The sequence below is a fragment of the Lepisosteus oculatus genome, unplaced genomic scaffold (genome assembly GCF_040954835.1).
Source record: "Lepisosteus oculatus isolate fLepOcu1 unplaced genomic scaffold, fLepOcu1.hap2 HAP2_SCAFFOLD_225, whole genome shotgun sequence".
Taxonomy (NCBI): Eukaryota; Metazoa; Chordata; class Actinopteri; order Semionotiformes; family Lepisosteidae; genus Lepisosteus; species Lepisosteus oculatus.
The window spans coordinates 12235-28113 of NW_027167765.1; the positions used below are offsets into that span (position 1 = coordinate 12235).

General features: G+C 41.7%; 4 non-coding genes across 4 annotated transcripts; 3 read left to right on the top strand and 1 right to left on the bottom strand.

The window, feature by feature from the left end:
• Window positions 1–667: 667 nt before the first annotated feature.
• trnag-ucc (transfer RNA glycine (anticodon UCC)) lies at window positions 668–739 on the top strand. Its single transcript has one exon. It is a non-coding gene; the product is annotated as a tRNA-Gly (tRNA).
• A 711-nt stretch (window positions 740–1450) lies between these two features.
• Window positions 1451–1532, bottom strand: trnas-acu (transfer RNA serine (anticodon ACU)). Its single transcript has one exon. It is a non-coding gene; the product is annotated as a tRNA-Ser (tRNA).
• A 7863-nt stretch (window positions 1533–9395) lies between these two features.
• Window positions 9396–9467, top strand: trnag-ucc (transfer RNA glycine (anticodon UCC)). The gene has a single exon. It is a non-coding gene; the product is annotated as a tRNA-Gly (tRNA).
• Window positions 9468–15205: 5738 nt separating this feature from the next.
• Window positions 15206–15278, top strand: trnar-acg (transfer RNA arginine (anticodon ACG)). Its single transcript has one exon. It is a non-coding gene; the product is annotated as a tRNA-Arg (tRNA).
• The last annotated feature ends 601 nt before the right edge of the window (window positions 15279–15879 follow it).

The window sequence follows — 15879 nt, forward strand, 5'->3', positions numbered from 1 at the left end:
GAACAAACTGAGGTTTGCAGAGGACCTGTCTGCCGCGGACAGGAGCACCAGGAACCAGCTGTGGCCCCAGGTTGAAGCTGCCAGAAGAGAGGGGAGGAGAGCCTACTTTGTGGGAGCGAGGGCCTTTGTGGACGGGAAGGAGATTTGCTCCCAGTGACTGCTCAGTTAATGATTATGTTTGGTTATATTTGTTATACCAGTATATACTAGTGTTTCTTTAGTGTTAGTTTGGAATGGTGTAGTTAAGTGTTAAGGACTGTTATAGTTCTGGTTCTTTGAAAAACTCAATAGTTTAGACAGTCTTAGAGTTAGTTATTTGCTTTTGTGTATGTCTTTTTCATGAATGCCAGAGGTACTCGAAATGTTGTTAAAAGAAAAACTGTGTGCTGAGTTTTATTTTTTACAGGAAACGCATGCATGTTGAAACTAAAGTTTATAAATAATTGAGAAATATTAAAGCAAGGAAAATATGATACGTGTAAAATATACAATTTGATCACATAATTACTTAATTACCTCTGGTAGTTAAATGCTTTTTTCTGCTGCGTTTTTTTTCTCTTGTACATGACTCTGATCCTCTTGTTGTATTTGTATTTGTAAATTCTGTTTAATAAAAAAAATTAAAAAAGCATTCTCTGGTGGTGTCCTGCAGGCTTCCTGTGGGTGTGCGTTGGTGGTATAGTGGTGAGCATAGCTGCCTTCCAAGCAGTTGACCCGGGTTCGATTCCCGGCCAACGCAGTGGCGAATGTTTTCAAATGCTGTCATGAGCCTTGGATTGTGACTAGCAAAGCGAAGTCTTTTGAAAGAGCTAAAGCACTGAAAAACGGAATTGAGGGAGAATCTTACAGGGGATTCTGAGCGGTGTCTGCATACACGCAGTCCGATACGGGTGCTGAAAGCTTGAGCTACTCTCAATGTCATGCTGCCTTTCCCCGGAGTAAATCTGTTACATTGAAAGAATGCTTCTGGCAGGTTCAAAAAGGGACCCTTGTTAATTGGAGAAATCAATGATTTCGAATGAATTCTGTATGCGTTAAAAGACAGCTATACACAGAAAACATGCAGGACACTGCTCATGATGTTTCCCGAGCCGAAACACAGTGCGTTTTTTCAAGCCATCTGACAAAGCCCGCCCACTGAAAACTGCAGCAGATCGTGTAAAGACGTTCAACTTTGTAACTACTGCACGCACAGGAAGCAGAATAAATTCCTCTTTTCAAACTGTCAAAGGTTTGCTTTACGAACGCCGCAGGACATTGCACAATCTCTTTTGAACAGGGACAAACGATTTCTTATGGGGCGCAGTAAGTACTGTTACTGTCACTGCTCGATACCGACGTTGGCCTACTATACCATGTTCAGCCACTGCTAGAAAATGTACGGCTCTAGCACCGGAGCAAACAACAGGAGGGCCGATGTCGAACAGGCACACGTGTCAGACATGGAGAGCAATGAGAATGGGATTCAAACCCATGCCTGCAGAGCACAATGGATTAGTAGTCCATCACCTTAACCACTCAGCCACCTTGTTGACGAAACTGGGCTGTCCGGACATGGGTTGGCGCGCTCCAGATGATCTTTTTCTTTTTTTCCCCACGTACTCGAGGGTCATTTTCCTGTTCCACATGTGATTTCAACATTTTCCTTGGGAGATGTCAAGCCAGCAAGCCACTGCTGTGGTTCAGTGGCCAGTGTGGAGTTCAGTGGCCCTGTTGTACACAGAAAGCACATTGAGCTCCTTGGACATGAAAAGTTCCAGATAAAAGCCATTTGTCATCCTTTCTCTTGGTGTCGATGTTGCTATTGTATGTAAAGGTGGCAACTTGCTCAGCGAGCAGGCGGAGCACACACCGAATGCAGATGTGTCTGAGTGGTGTGTCCAAGTGGCTGCAAAAGGACAACACTCCCGGGGCGCCGTGGCTTAGTTGGTTAAAGCGCCTGTCTAGTAAACAGGAGATCCCAGCCTACGGCTAAACTTAATCAAATGCAAGTATTCATTTCCTGTCTTTAACGCGACTTGTTTTTCTTAAAATGGATGCAACTTGCAAAACATGAAATACAAGCCTTGCTAATCAGCGCTAGCGGCTGGCAAAAAAAAGGAGTCAGCTATTTTTTTTTCTTTAACCTTAACCCTGCTAACGGAGAAGAGTTAAACGACCGAGTCTATGCAGCTTAAACGGTGCGCAAGTCGGGTTCTTAGCTGAAAGGGTGGTAAATCACGCTCACCCCAGTCCTTAATCTTTTAAAGAGGATACAAAATTGAACCTAGTCGCCACATCACATACATCCTGTTAAATGATAAAAAGGTAACATCTATCCTCGCTCCAGAGTAAATCTCACGTTGAGGGCATCTTTTTTTTCACTTTACCGTGAGTCGGGCTCGGCTGCACAGAGGAGAGAGCAGAGCAATGAGGTCACAGGGACAGGGGAGTCACACGCTGGCGGTTTGAATACGCGGAAGATCACTGAGGGATCCACAGTATGTGGACCCTCCGTTCGCCATCAGTCCACACTCCGGACTCTGAATCCTGCCATCCGAGTTAAGATCTCGGCGGAACCTGAGGCGCAGTTCCTTCTTAAAACGTAATCTGGTGAGCATTTCTAGAATCGCACTTGTATAGATGCAGCCTTTAATGTGTTGCTAGGTTAAAATTGATGACTTCTTGTATTTCAGTAGGCAACTGCCCTCTTGATTTTGGATTTAATTTCTTTATTACAGGGGCGCTTTTATGAAGACAGAGTCATGTTCAGGTACTTTGCTTGATGGAGGAAGCTCATTTCGGACTCTGTGATCTGCTCACCTGGAAAGGTCTGCTGTACTACTACAAGAGAGAAGTAGGGTCTGGAAGAAGGGACAATTTTATGATGCTTTGGAAGATAGTTTTTTTTTTCTTATACTGAAAATGAAAAGTAGTTGTTTCTATATGGACTCAGTCTTTGGAATTTGTATATTTATACATTTCAGTGAACCCTCAGCCATTCCTTCTGTATTGTAATTCAATTTCTCTTTTAAAATTCCTTCCCCACTTCTAGGACCTGCAGTTGCTGAACTCCACAATGGCTTCTATTGGAAAGTCTGTGACTGAGACCAAGTAAGTGTTCATTTTTTTATGAAACCATTATTTATTTAGGAGCAATGAGCAATTCTTATATAAATGCAATAAAATCATTATGCTCAAACTATGAGAGAGAATTTTAAGGATAATTTAAGAAATCAGTCTTATTCCCCTGGTGTGCAAGATGTGCCTGAATACTTTTGATCAGCTTCCTGCTCACTTCAAGAGGGCGTGTATGAAGCACGCCACGGCAGAAGAGATCAGGTGGCCTCTCAACAGGCGAGGGAGGACATGATGAATCACCTGAAGAACGGGGTCATCGTGGATTACCACAGAATAGAGATCAAAGGACACTTTGTGGGCTTGAAATACAAAGAAAATCATGTTCTATGGGACAAGATAAATACAAAACTTAAGCTTTTATTTTAATTAGATTTATTTATAAAGCATAAGCAATCATTTATTACATTAATATATGTGAAAATAACATTTTAGTATCATACGTTTAGTATATTTAGTCCCTAATGCTGAAAGAAATGATCATAGAACATGACATCTAACCTTACCTGCTGTGTTTTTAATCCCTATTGCTCAATGCACGGTGAAAGCATTGCATACATATGTCTGACAATGAGGAATGGGCCCCTGAGACAGTCATTTGCCTGTTTCACAAATGATCGTATTTTACTAGAGATTCTGTTTGGGATTCAGATGTGCATTCGGACAGCAATCCCTTTCAAGAAATGATACGTTCTGGATGAGGTCAAAGGTGCTGGAACACTGTATTTAGGATGTGTTTGCAGAGACTGTGTGTCTCCTGCTTCAACGCAGTGAGAAATAGATGTGCTCCTGTAATTCATTGGTACATGCCCAGGGCAGTAAGCAGTCTGAGGATTTATTTCCAGACGGCATAGAGCAGTGAAGCAGTGAAGTAGTGCAACACACTGGATCATTATATTATTAGAATCTATTCTACTTAAATTATTACATTATACACAATTTGAGTTCATTTTAAAAAGTAAAAGGTAATGAAAGGAATGCATTTTCGTAAGAAAGATAATACCGATATGCATGTGATAATCTTCCTTATATCATGTAGTGCGTCATTTGGACACTTTGTGGGATTGAAATACAAAGAAAATCATGTTCTATGGTACAAGATAAATACAAAACTTAAGCTTTTATTTTAATTAGATTTGTTTATAAAGCATAAGCAATCATTTATTATATTAATATATGTGTGTAGCGGCGAGGCTTATTAATAAGGCAGAATTAAGTGTTCTGAGCCTTCCCAAATGAGGCCCCATTTCTCTGTTCATCTCTGTGGTGCAGCCATAGAGAGACTATTCATGCAGGGTGATTTAAGGTCCTAGGACAGCTCCCAAAGGGGGATGCACTTAGCTAAGCCTGGCTATCATGATCAATGGTCATCCATTGGCGCCTATCTGTCTAGGGAGTGCCAGTTGGACATCTGGACTGCATTACTAAGTGTCAGGACTAAGTGACTCATATCTCACCTTGATCAATCAATCAGGGACTGGTAGGGCCGAGTAACCCACGTGGGACTCTGATGCCCATGGAACTTTCAGCCAATCAATGAGCTGAAGTTCCTCCAGGTAAAAACAGGCAACACAGAGAGCCTGTGAGATTCAGTAAGATTCAGAAGGGAGGATTCAGAGGATTCTGTGGACAATTCTAAAGGGAATTCAAAGGAGAATTCCAGGGCAGGGCGGCCCAGGAGCAGAAGGCTCCCAAGGGCAGGACATTCTCGCAGCGCGCCTCCTGACCATCCTGAGACTCAGCCCGGACAACCACGGAACGGCCAGTGTGTCTGAGTGCCAGAACTTTCCTTTGTTCTAAGAGTCTAGAGCGGAGGTTGCCAGAGAATAACCAGAGGATCCACCCGAGGTTAGCACCAGCAGCAGGCCTCGTGAACAGGTCGGAACTGTGGACAGCTGAATCACTATTCAGAACTAGCTCTTCATCAGAAACGAACCGGTCCTCTTCCTGACTTGCTGGGACCCACAGTCATCTTTTCTCCTGTGCACAAACTTTGCTAGTTAAAGCCCACAGTGAGCATCAGCAGCGCAGCGTCGCAAGCCGCACAGCACAGCCTGGCACGGAGCCAGAGAGCGCGGATTGGACAGCAACAGCCTGCAACTGTTTCTTTGTGCCCGCAGGAAGATCTGAATCCCCAAAGATTGGATGAGTATTCAACTTCAATGCATTACAGCTCGAGAATTCAATTGTTATCCCAACCAGTTGATATCAATTTAATTCCTAAGAGTTATGTACTTGTTTGAGTATCTAATGTAGAAGTTATAACCAAGTTCATTAACGAAACGGTCTTAATGAATGATATACTGAACGTATGTCCTCTTGATATGTGTAACACTTCATAACTGACTGAATATATATCTTTTGTATTCTGATAACCCTCTCGATAAGATCTGTTAGGTTTACATGCATATTTTATGTATTAATAAATGTATCCTCGTGTATTAGTACCTGTGTGTGCGCGTTGTTTGAGTTATGTCACATGGTTGGATTCTAAAGCCATCAAAAGAATCAACTTTGTGATTTACTGCTACAATTAATAATTGTCTCAGTAAATGCCCAAACCCTACAGAACTGGTGCCTTCAGAGAGCCACTACATTTAATTTTGCTATGGCAACATTACATATTTGGCGTCCCTGAGCCGGTTTTCTTACATGTGAAAATAACATTTTAGCATCATATTATTACATACAGGTCTCTAGCTTCAACACAGTGATATATATATATACTCAGTGATTTATTGGTACATGCCCAGGTCAATAATCAGAATGAGGATTTATTTCCAGACGGGCTACAGGTAGTGTTGTGAAATACTTCAACACACTGGATCGCAGATTTAGACCCCCTGCACTCTTACTCCTTAAAAACCAAAGAAATGAAGATATGTAGCAATCACATTGCAACAGGGCTGACAGTGACTTAATGCTTATACTAGTGGACTTCTGGTACCTTTAGGGTACGGTGTTCCCTGAAGGGCTCTCAAACCCCGCATTTCAGATGCCTAGCTGTTTCGCTGATGTGTTGCACCTCAGAATCACTTTTAAACCTTACCTCTGGTATCTTTAATCCCTATTGCTCAACGCATGGTGAAAGTATTGCATAAATGTGTCTGAAAATGAGCAATGGGCACCTGAGAGACTCATTTGCCTGTTTCACAAATGATCATATTTGACTAGAGATTCTGTTTGGGATTCAGTTGTGCATTCTGACAGCAATCGCTTTCAAAAAACGATACATTCTGGATGAGGTCAAGGTGCAGGAACACTGTATTTAGGATGTGTTTGCACTTATTCTGTGTCTCTAGCTTCAACACAGCGATATATGTATATGCTCACTGATTTTTTGGTACATGCCCAGGGCAATAATCATTATGAGGATTTATTTCCTGATGTGCTAGGGGTAGTGTTGTGAAATACTTCAACACACTGGATCGCAGGTTTAAACCGCCTGCACTCTTACTCCTTAAAAACCAACAAATGCAGATATGTAGCAATCATATTGTAGCTGACACTCATTTGCCTGTTTCACAAATGATCATATTTTACTAGAGATTCTGTTTGGGATCCGGATGTGCATTCTGACAGCAATCTCCTTATCGCGGCTTTGCCCTTCTTGCCTCTTTGGACAATATCTCCATCTTGTGGTCGTTATTGGTAATGTAGATAGATAGATAGATACTTTATTGATCCCGTGAGGGAAATTGCAGTGCAACAGCAGCTTAACACACACAACACAGCCACAGTGTAACGAATTATATACTAATAGTACAATACATACAATACAATACAAGAGTTACTCACAGTCCGGACACACAAGAGGAAACTAGAACAGAACAGTACACAGAAAATCGTATCACACGTATGAATATAAATATAGATGTAACCATAGATATAAATATAAATATAAATGTATTGCACAGGTCCCTGGCATATATTGCACAAAAGTGGTTGTAAGCGGGAAAAAGAAAAAGAAAAAGAAAGAGAACAGATGTAGCAGTATATGTGTATATGCGTTTAGTCCAGAAACAGGTCACTGTCGCTGTTGCCTCTGCCAAGACGCAAGGTGGATGCGTTGTACAGTCTTATGGCAGACGGCAAGAATGACCTCCTGTAGCGCTCCCTGTCGCACCGTGGGTGAATCAGTCTATTGCTGAACGTGCTCTTCATTCCTGCAAGCCTGTCATAGAGGGGATGGGAGAAGTTGTCCATGATGGCCTCCAGTTTGGACATCATTCTCCTCTCAGCCACTACCTCCAAGGGGTCCAGGTCAGACCCAATGACAGAGCTCGCTCTCCTGATGAGCTTGTTCAGCCTTTTGGAATCTACTGCTCTAATCCCAGAGCCCCAGCACACCACTGCGTAGAAAATGGCACTCGCTACCACCGACTGATAAAACATGTGTAGCATCTTACTACACACATTGAAGGACCTGAGCCTCCTCAAGAAGTAAAGTCGGCTCTGTCCGTTCTTATAGATGGCCTCGATGTTCTTAGACCATTCCAGTCTATCGTCGATGTGCACTCCCAGGTACTTGTACGAGTCCACCATCTCCACGCCACTCCCATGGATGTAGACAGGAGTAGGTTTGACCTTTTTCCTCCTGAAATCTACCACCAGTTCCTTTGTCTTTGTAACATTCAGTTCCAAGTGGTTCACCCCTCCACATGTCTAGACAACATCTCCATCTTGTGGTCGTTGTTGGTAATCTCTTCTTATGCCCTTTTTTATTTTAATTCTCTATTAGTTGATTCTAGAATCTCTACAATGGAGATGAAAACATCAGTTTTATAGCAGACAATATGACATTATTTATAGTCCAATTAGAAACTTATTACCCTGTTTTTAACATAATAACAAATTAAAATTGATTAAAACTAAGTTTGGAACACCAGGGAACATAACAAATGATTTTTAGGAAAACCATGAAGTTCTCTGTGTCCAATGCCTGCAAGGGGAGAAAGCTAGAATCCTTAGATTTTTTCAAAATTTGAAAATAAACATCATATAACAACAGCTTTCATTCCTAGGAGTGAAAAATAACCATTTTTGAAGACATAGTAGTTTCTAAAACACTACAATAAAGTTAAAAACATCAGTTTTATATTACATTATTTTTAGTAAAATTAGTCATTTTTTGCACTATTTTTAATAAAATATCTAATTAAAAGTGATTAAAATTAAGTTTGGAACAACAAGGAACACAAAAAAAAAGATTTTTAGGAAAACCATGAGGTCCTCTGTGCCCGATGCCTGCAAGGGGAGAAAGCTAGAATCCTAAAAAAAAGTTATCAATTCTAGAGCCTAAGAGGAAAACAAGACAAATGTATATCTCCAAATAATTTTATGTGCTTCAGAAGAGCCCAGGAAAGTTTTTTGCATACATGAAACCACGCCCGTTTGCACATAAGCAGACATGGTTGCACACACGACTGCATGAAAGCACACGTGCATGCGAAGTCATCCTGTTAAGCATTTGAAAAGCCGCACCACGGCGCACTTGAAATAGCTCTTACATTAGTGGTCGACACAGGAATCGCCTTTTTATTTACGCTCTTACCAACGCGATGGAAAGCAAAACAAAGCAAAGCAGAGCAAAACAAAACGAACAAACGCAAAACCCTCACGTCCCGCACTTGCATATAACGCCGTTACGTGCCCAAGCGGTATTGTACGTCATCCTAGCACTGCACCCCGGGGCGTACGGTATATGGGAATGAGCACACGCCACGAATCGTCTGAAATCACTCCCTACAGCTGTAAGGCGCCTTGAAGCGTGCACCCCCAACATTCTTCTTTGCGCATCTGTGAAAGGTAAACTCTTGAGCAAACTCTGAACCAGCTCTAAGGAAACTAATCCGATTAGACGTTACTTTGACTCATCCTTTAACAGTTTTCAGTCTCTGTCTTTAAACACCTTGCTCAGTCACATTCAAGCCACAAGTACTCTTCTCGGATGTTGCACAAACAAATCCTAATGTCTTGAAAGCATTGCAGCATGTTTGTGTCCCACTTCCCGTGGCTGCAGGACGACTGACACGATCGGACAAACACAATCTGTGGCGTTTAGCGTGACATAGTCTTGCAGGCATCGTGCTGTCTTACTGCAATACTATACCACTTGAGGAAACAGTTCATCTGGCCATGAAACTCATTTGAACGTCTAGCTACAGCAACTAACAATAACATGATTTATTCAGGATGTGTGGAACCAGCACGTCCCGGAGACAGCTTCTGAAATCGTGAGCATTCTCTGGTGGTGTCCTGGAGGGCTCCCCGGGCATGTGTTGGTGGTATAGTGGTGAGCATAGCTACCTTCCAAGCAGTTGACCTGGGTTCGATTCCCGGCCAACGCAGTGGCAAGTGTTTTCAAATGCTGTCACAAGCCTTGGATTGTGACTAGCAAAGCAAAGCCTTTTGAAAGAGCTAAAGCACTGCAAAACGGAATTGAAGGAGAATCTTACAGGGGATTCTGAGCGGTGTCTAAATAAATAAATTCACAGCGTCCGCGGATGGCATTTTGCAGCTGGAAGTAGATGTCGACGCTTTTTGCACACAGCACCAAAAAAGCGTCTTTTTTGAAGGTACAGGCATTGAGCATTGGTGGTTCATTGTTAGAACTCTCGCCTGCCACGCAGGAGGCTTGGTTTCGATTCCTGGCCAATGCAGTGGCTTTTGCAGCGAACGGCTCCATCACTTGCATCCCAACTTTTGCAACTCGCAACTGAAAACCCACTGAAGCTAAGCAGGTGTGAGCCAGGTCAGTACCTGGATGAGGGTGAGCTACAGGGAAAAACAAAGCTTCCAGCTGGAAGTGGTGTTAATGGGGCCAGCAGGGAGGCGCTCACCCTGAGGTCTGTGCGGGTCCCAATCTCCCAATATAGTGACGGAGAAGCTGTGTTGTAAAAGGGCGCTGTCTTTTGGATGAGATGTAAAACCGAGGTCATAGTGCTCTGTGGTCATTAAAAATGACCACCAAAACCTTTGACAAAAGCTCTTGGTAATTGATGGTCTTCAATAATGTTTCTCCTTTAGGTACATTTAAAATCAGCTGAATAATGCTGTGAAACCATGAAACTGCATGAGAAAGCCCGTACACTGAATTACACGGCTTTCTATTCAAAGGAGGACAAAAGAAATTCCCTGAGTTCGATTTTTTGCAGCACAGAGAGGGGCACTGTCACGAGGCCGGTTAGGACAGTTGGTTAGAGCGTGGTGCTAATAACGCCAAGGTCGCGGGTTCGAGCCCCGTACGGGCCATGTCCTTTTCTCCTCTCTTACCAAAGCTGTTAGGTTCCTTTCCGTGGTGAGATGGGTTGTCCTGCAACGCTGCCACACAGTGCCGACAGACAAGAGTGTTGCGGGAGAAGAGAAAAGTGTTTGAAGATTTAAGAGTGTCTTAGGTGGAGCCAAAATCAAGTGTCACAAATGCAAGTGGGAAGATTTCCAATGTTTAATATGGTCAAAATAAGCGGAACTTACCAGCTGGTCCGGCACAGTCTGCCATGCTTTTGTCATATACTGTAAAGTGGTGTCGAACTGGGTGTCGAACTGGAGCCTCACCATTTGCATATGTGAGGCTCCAGTTATACATCGATTGTCACATTAAATGACAAAAATGAAGAGAGTTAAAGCAGCTGGAGAGGTTTTCTTACAACTTTTGAGCTGACACAGTTTTGGAAAATGTTTCCTTCACGCTGCACTGTACAACATAGGCAGCCAAGAGTCTCCAAAACAAAACAGAATGGACAGATAGGAGAAAATTCCCACTCGTCCTGAAGTTCCCAAAATCCAGCACTGAGCGTAAACAAAGTGTCTAAGTAGCGTGGGAATGTTAAACCTAACCCTAGCTGGAGTTTGAGCAATCCAGCACTGAGAGTAAAAAGATGAGTCAAAGTAACGTCTAATCAGATTAGTTTCCTTAGAGCTGGTTCAGAGTTTGCTCAAGAGTTTACCTTTCACAGATGCGCAAAGAAGAATGTTGGGGGTGCACGCTTCAAGGCGCCTTACAGCTGTAGGGAGTGATTCGAGACGATTCGTGGCGTGTGCTCGTTCCCATATACCTTACGCCCCGGGGTGCAGTGCTAGGATGACGTACAATACCGCTTGGGCACGTAACGGCGTTATATGCAAGTGCAGGACGTGAGGGTTTTCGTTTGTTCGTTTTGTTTTGCTCTGCTTTGCTTTGTTTTGCTTTCCATCGCGTTGGTAAGAGCGTAAATAAAAAGGCGATTCCTGCGTCTACCACTAATGTAAGAGCTATTTCAAGTGCGGCGTGGTGCGGCTTTTCAAATGCTCAACAGGATGATTTTGCATGCACGCGTGCTTTCATGCAGTCGTGTGTGCAACCATGTCTGCTTACGTGCAAACGGGCGTGGTTTCATGTATGCAAAAAACATTCCTGGGCTCTTCTGAAGCACATAAAATTATTTGGAGATATACATTTGTCTTAGTTTCCTCTTAGGCTCTAGAATTGATAACTTTTTTTTCATTTTTGGCATTTTTCATCATTTTCCAGAAAGTGGTTGCAAGCCCGATATCATGCGAAGAAACTTCAGGATTCGGGGATCAGTCAATGGATTTTCTTCAAAGTTGGATTTTTGCACTCTGTGGACCAAGAGATGTTGTTCTATAATGTTTTTTTTTTTTCAAATTTAAAAATATCATTTTTTCATGGAGCTTTGAATGGGATGGATTCACCCTCCTTTAGCTAGGACAGAGCTCCAGGAGCCTGGGTAGGATTCTAGCTTTCTCCCCTTGCAGGCACCTGGCACAGAAGACAATATTTTTTTCCTTAAAATCTTTTTTTTTGTGTTCCTTGTTGTTCCAAACTTAATTTTAATCACTTTTAATTAGAGATTTTATTAAAAATAGTGCAATAAATGACTAATTTCACAAAAATTAATGTAATATAAAACGGATGTTTTCAACTTTATTGTAGTGTTTTAGAAACTAATATGTCTTCAAAAATGGTTGTTTTTCACTCCTATGAATGAAAACTGTTGTTATATGATGGTTTTTTTTTCAAATTTTAAATGATCATTTTTTCATGGAGCTTTGAAGGGGATGGATTCACCCTCCTTTAGCCAGGACAGAGCTCCAGGAGCCTGGGTAGGATTCTAGCTTTCTCCCCTTGCAGGCACCTGGCACAGAAGACATCATTTTTTTCCTTAAAATCTTTTTTTTTTGTGTTCCTTGTTGCTCCAAACTTAATTCTATTCACTTTTAATTAGAGATTATATTAAAAATAGTGCAATAAATGACTAATTTCACTAAAAATACTAAAAGTAATATAAAACGGATGTTTTTAACTTTATTGTAGTGTTTTAGAAACTAATATGTCTTCAAAAATTGTTATTTTTCACTCCTAGGAATGAAAGCTGTTGTTATATGATGTTTATTTTCAAATTTTGAAAAAGCAAAGGATTCTAGCTTTCTCCCCTTGCAGGCATCGGACACAGAGAACCTCATGGTTTTCCTAAAAATCATTTTTTATGTTCCCTGGTGTTCCAAACTTAGTTTTAATCAATTTTAATTTGTTATGTTACAAACAGGGTAATAAAGTCTTAATTGGACTATAACTAATGTCATATTGTCTGCTACAAAACTGATATTTTCAGCTCTATTGTAGAGATTCTAGAATCAACTAATAAAGAATTGAAATAAAAAAAGGGCATAAGAAGACATTACCAACAACGACCACAAGATGGAGATATTTTCCAAAGAGGCAAGAGGGGCAAAGCTGCAATAAGGTAATATCATTTTTTGAAAGAGATTGTTGTCAGAATGCACATCCGTATCCCAAACAGAATCTCTAGTAAAATATGATCATTTGTGAAACAGGCAAATGAGTGTCAGCTACAATATGATTGCTACATATCTGCATTTGTTGGTATTTAAGGAGTAAGAGTGCAGGTTTAAACCTGCGATCCAGTGTGTTGAAGAATTTCACAACACTACCTCTAGCACATATGGAAATAAATCCTCATAATGATTATTGCCCTGGGCATGTACCAAAAAATCAGTGAGCATATATATATATATCACTGGGTTGAAGCTAGAAACACAGAATAACTGCAAACACATCCTAAATACAGTGTTCCAGCACCTTTGACCTCATCCAGAACGTATCATTTCTTGAAAAGGATTGCTGTCCGAATGCACATCTGAATCCCAAACAGAATCTCTAGTAAAATACGATCATTTGTGAAACAGGCAAATGACTGTCTCAGGGGCCCATTTCTCATTGTCAGACACATGTATGCAATGCTTTCACTGTGCATTGAGCAATAGGGATCAAAAACACCGCAGGTAAGGTAAGAAGTCATGTTCTATGATCATTTCTTTCAGCATTAGGGACTAAATATACTAAACGTATGATGCTAAAATGTTATTTTTACATATATTAATGTAATAAATGATTGCTTATGCTTTATAAACAAATCTAATTATAATAAAAGCTTAAGTTTTGTATTTATCTTGTACCATAGAACATGATTTTCTTTGTATTTCAAGCCCACAAAGTGTCCAAATGATGCACCTTTGATGCTCCAGATGATCTTTTTCTTTTTTTTCCCTCGTACTCGAGGGTCAATTTCCTGTTCCACACGTGATTTCAACATTTTCCTTGGGAGATGTCAAGCCAGCAAGCCACTGCTGTGGTTCAGTGGCCAGCGTGGAGTTCAGTGGCCCTGTTGTACACAGAAAGCACATTGAGCTCCTTGGACATGAAAAGTTCCAGATAAAAGCCATTTGTCATCCTTTCTCTTGGTGTCGATGTTGCTATTGTATGTAAAGGTGGCAACTTGCTCAGCGAGCAGGCGGAGCACACACCGAATGCAGATGTGTCTGAGTGGTGTGTCCAAGTGGCTGCAAAAGGACAGCACTCCTGGGGCGCTGTGGCTTAGTTGGTTAAAGCGCCTGTCTAGTAAACAGGAAGCCCTGGGTCTGAATCCCAGTGGATAACCGCCTACGGCTAGACTTAATTAAATGCAAGTATTCATTTCCTGTCTTTAACGCGACTTGTTTTTCTTAAAATTGATGGAATTTGCAAAACATGAAATACAAACATTGCTAATCAGCGCTAGCGGCTGGCAAAAAAAAAGAAGTCAGCAATGTTTTTTTTCTTTAACCTTAACCCTGCTAATGGAGAAGAGTTAAACGACCGAGTCTATGCAGCTTAAACGGTGCTCATGTCGGGTTCTTAGCTGAAAGGGTGGTAAATCACGCTCACCCCAGTCCTTAATCTTTTAAAGAGGATACAAAATTGAACCTAGTCGCCACATCACATACATCCTGTTCAACGATAAAAAGGTGACATCTATCCTCGATCCAGAGTAAATCCCACGTTGAGGGCATCTTTTTTTTCACTTTACCGTGAATCGGGCTCGGCTGCACAGAGGAGAGAGCAGAGCAATGAGGTCACGGGGACAGGGGAGTCACACGCTGGTGGTTTAAACACGCGGAAGAAAACTGAGGGATCCACATTATGTGGACCCTCCGTGCGCCATCAGTCCACACTCTGGACTCTGAATCCTGCCATCCAAGTTAAGATCTCGGCGGAACCTGAGGCGCAGTTCCTTCTTAAAACGTAATCTGGTGAGCATTTCTAGAATCGTACTTGTATAGATGCAGCCTTTAATGTGTTGCTAGGTTAAAATTGATGACTTCTTGAACTTCAGTAGGCAACTGCCCTCTTGATTTCGGATTTAATTTCTTTATTACAGGGGCGCTTTTATGAAGACAGAGTCATGTTCAGGTACTTTGCTTGATGGAGGAAGCATATTTCGGACTCTGTGATCTGCTCACCTGGAAAGGTCTGCTGTACTACTACAAGAGAGAAGTAGAGTCTGGAAGAATGGACAATTTTATGATGCTTTGGAAGATAATGTTTTTTTTTTCTTTGAAATCGAAATGAATCAGAATATCAGTGCAAAAGACAAACTCTTGGTTTGGTTTAAAGAGATATGGTTTTAAAACAGACAAGATGTAGAAAACAGGTGTTTCTCACTTTTGGAAAAGAATGGACCGGGGGTAATATTTTACTAGTTGCAGTGCTGATCTCACTGGGTTACAGTCCTGCAGTGTCACACCAGGGCCAGTGGCGCAATGGATAACGCGTCTGACTACGGATCAGGAGATTGCAGGTTCGACTCCTGCCTGGCTCGGGTCGTTTTTAAACGCATCGGGCTACTCCCTAAGTAGTCTGTGCTACTTACTGCATTGTAATCGTACCCAGTAAGAGATTTCCTTCATGTAAATGAACTGCACCTGACAGCTTTAGAAAAACACCTGGGCTCAGTACGGTGCTGAGAGCTCAGCGTTGCTGTTCTAATTAGCACGCACTGCATCGGCTATGAGCCCGAACCTTTCAATTATTCCGATCAGTAAGTCAACACGTAGTCCACATGAACGGTAGAAATATTCTCTTGTCTGTCTCTTGTTTGTATAGAACTGAATGTCCCTGACAATGTACTGTTAGTTTTAATTGAAGAACGGCATTTGTGTTCAAATATACCAGACAAGTTTACGTAACTGCTCATGCGACACTCAGTTGTAATTAGTCAAGAAATAAAGTCGAACAACAGCTGCGGGTTTGATTCTGAACGTATGAGATTGCAGCGCCTTTTACTTTCATTGACAAATGATAGAGATTCGAAGAGAGATCCTTCAGACCAGCAAGCAAACCCACGGCTATTTCGGTTTTCTATCTAGGCAACGTTGGTGTCTGCAATAGCATACATGAAAGCGTGATGCAATTTCTGTGGC